We start from the raw sequence: 2,587 nt of genomic DNA, 5'->3' as shown, positions 1-2,587 counted from the left end.
CACACACACACACACACACCTGACTTTAAAGGTGCCCATATATTTTGTTTACGAAGAACCGTAAAAATACAATTCATAAAGCTAGAAAAATGATTTAGTTTTATTCTCATGTTGATGCTTTTTTGTCCTTAAAGTGAAAATTTGTYAACAGTATATTTGTATACTGCCACGTGTGTTTGTTTATCTACAAAAAACAGTCAAAGTCACCAAAATTAGGTCAGCGATGGAGCCACTGCAGGAGCTGCTTTGGGATCGAGAAGTCAGACAATTTTGACCAATTGGTACGTGTTCCCGCTCAGATCTTGTCAATGTTGATAAAAGTGCTTTGTTTACATTGAGTGCGTACCCGCATTACTCTTTCAAACGGCACCGTAAATACCGTTAAAATTTTGATTTTGTTGTTAATTTTATTTCAGCAGTTTGCAAAAAAATCAATGTCAAATAAAATGTTTTCATAATATTTCAAATAATGTGAAAACTGTTTTTGAAAAAGGAAAAAAAATCTATATATTACACTACTTTTAAGCAAATATTTGCAGATTTTTCAAAAGGTTCCAGTTTGTGTCAAACACTACAACACCACCTTCTGTTCGCAACTGGATTAACTAAAGACAAACTAAATAAACAGAAAAACAAGATTGTTTTTACAAAAAGATTTAATGTAATGCTGCGCGTGACACATTTTCTCCAACTGTTTCAGATAAAATGGGCAACAGAAAGCCTCTCTTATAATTATTTTATTTTGAAGAGTCATTTAGCACATTTTATATTTATTCAGCTGAGATAAAATAATGTTATCCCTTTTATTAATCAGGGGTTAAATCATAGGATCTGTTTATGTTTCTTGATTTAACTCTCTGTTTGGTTAAATGTTAACAGGGTTACAGCAGGGGGAGAAGATCAGCTCATTAGTTGCAAAATCTGATTTGATTCGTCAAGCTTAGCCTTTCAGCACAAATATTATTTTTGTGTTTTAGGTTCATATATACAGACTGACTGCGCTAAATAAACCTGCACAAACGTGCCTAATTTTACTACAAAATAAAAAGAGTGAAATGTTGATGATCTATATAGGTTCATGCAGTTATAAAACTACAAAATATAACATTCAGACTTTAAAGACCACTTTCATAAATTCTGCAATTTATTTTACTTTGAAGGCARCACCACATGTACAATTGCCTGTGAACACAACTTGATCTTTTATAATAAAAACTTTAAAAATAATTTTAAAAATGACCTCATGAAGGTTATCAATCATGACTCAAACATAGCATCGCCTGTAACTTCTCACGGATATTTCTACAGAAAAACTGCAATAAAAGCAGCCTCCTGCAGAAGAACCACATGTTGGGTTGATGTAAAGGGAATTTACAGGAAGGTTACAGTAAAAGTTATGAGAAAGGAGTCTCTAGAAGCTCAGCATGAAGTCAGATCTGAAACAATCAAAAAGTCAAAATAAAAAGAAAGGAAGGTTGTAAACAGCCTGCAGCAGTGAGTTTTATTGTTGGCGTTCAAGCAAATGGACGAAAATACTAATGCAAACATCAACATTTCTCATGATGTATAACCAGCTCTGTATATTTTACATAAAAGAGTAAAATGTTGCAAGTATYTGGGAAAAGAAATGCAGCCACATGCAGTGAAAAGTTGAGCCAACAGGGTTCATTTCTTGTAATGTCCACTAGYGGGCAGCACCGTGTGCTGTTACCTGACTGCAGCCAATTATCAGAAAGTCTCCATTAAAGTGTTRAATGGTTTAACTATTACATTATAAACCTATATATTGTTCAGAAATTTAATGAAAGATCCAGTGTTTGAGCCTTCAGAGAGCTCTGAACTGTTCAACAAGCAAAACAACTTGAATTTAGTGGAAAACCTCTGACAATGGCCACATTTACAGAGCAGTAATTATTATAAAACCCTGAGCAGAGTGTGCCAGGAGATTGGAAATCAAGTGGGGAACATTTTCTTATGCGTACTAATGAGGCAATGTTAGGTTTAAAAACAATAAAGTAGTAAAAAAGCTGGTAAATGTGATGGAAAATTGCCTGAAAGCCTACTAAAACTAAAGGGAATCACRGACTGGATCACTGTGAGCAGGTTTGTGATGTGTTGTTTACAGGGAAATTTATTTTAACAGAGCAGAGAATGATTTCTGTCCCCCCACCCCTCGGCTGTGTTTTTACTGTCTCCGAACATAAACTTTTGTTCAATTACCGGCACCGCCTGTGGATTTAATGTTCTGTTCTCATTTTGCCTTTAAAGGAAGCGGACTGCGCGGCCCTTTAATTATCATTAATAAGAACAACAGTTAAATTTTATACCCTCGCTGTGGGCAGATCTAATGAGACACATGGTGCTGACTAATAATTTCATCTTTTCAGGGTGAATTGTTCAGCTGTGAGAGGTCAGGGAGGATGGTTCAGGAGCAACTCTGTACTTGGAACAACAGCAAAATGTTAATTTGAGCAAAAACAAAATCAAACAGCAGATTGTAAAATGATCAACTAAAATACACATTTTGTATAGAAAAAAAAAGTTGTAAAAGTGATTTGAATTGCATATATATGTGTGTGTGTATATA

The sequence above is a fragment of the Austrofundulus limnaeus genome, unplaced genomic scaffold (assembly GCF_001266775.1).
Source record: "Austrofundulus limnaeus strain Quisiro unplaced genomic scaffold, Austrofundulus_limnaeus-1.0 Scaffold60, whole genome shotgun sequence".
Taxonomy (NCBI): domain Eukaryota; kingdom Metazoa; phylum Chordata; class Actinopteri; order Cyprinodontiformes; family Rivulidae; genus Austrofundulus; species Austrofundulus limnaeus.
The sequence above is the reverse complement of the archived record's forward strand: the minus strand, read 5'-3'. Positions refer to the sequence as shown.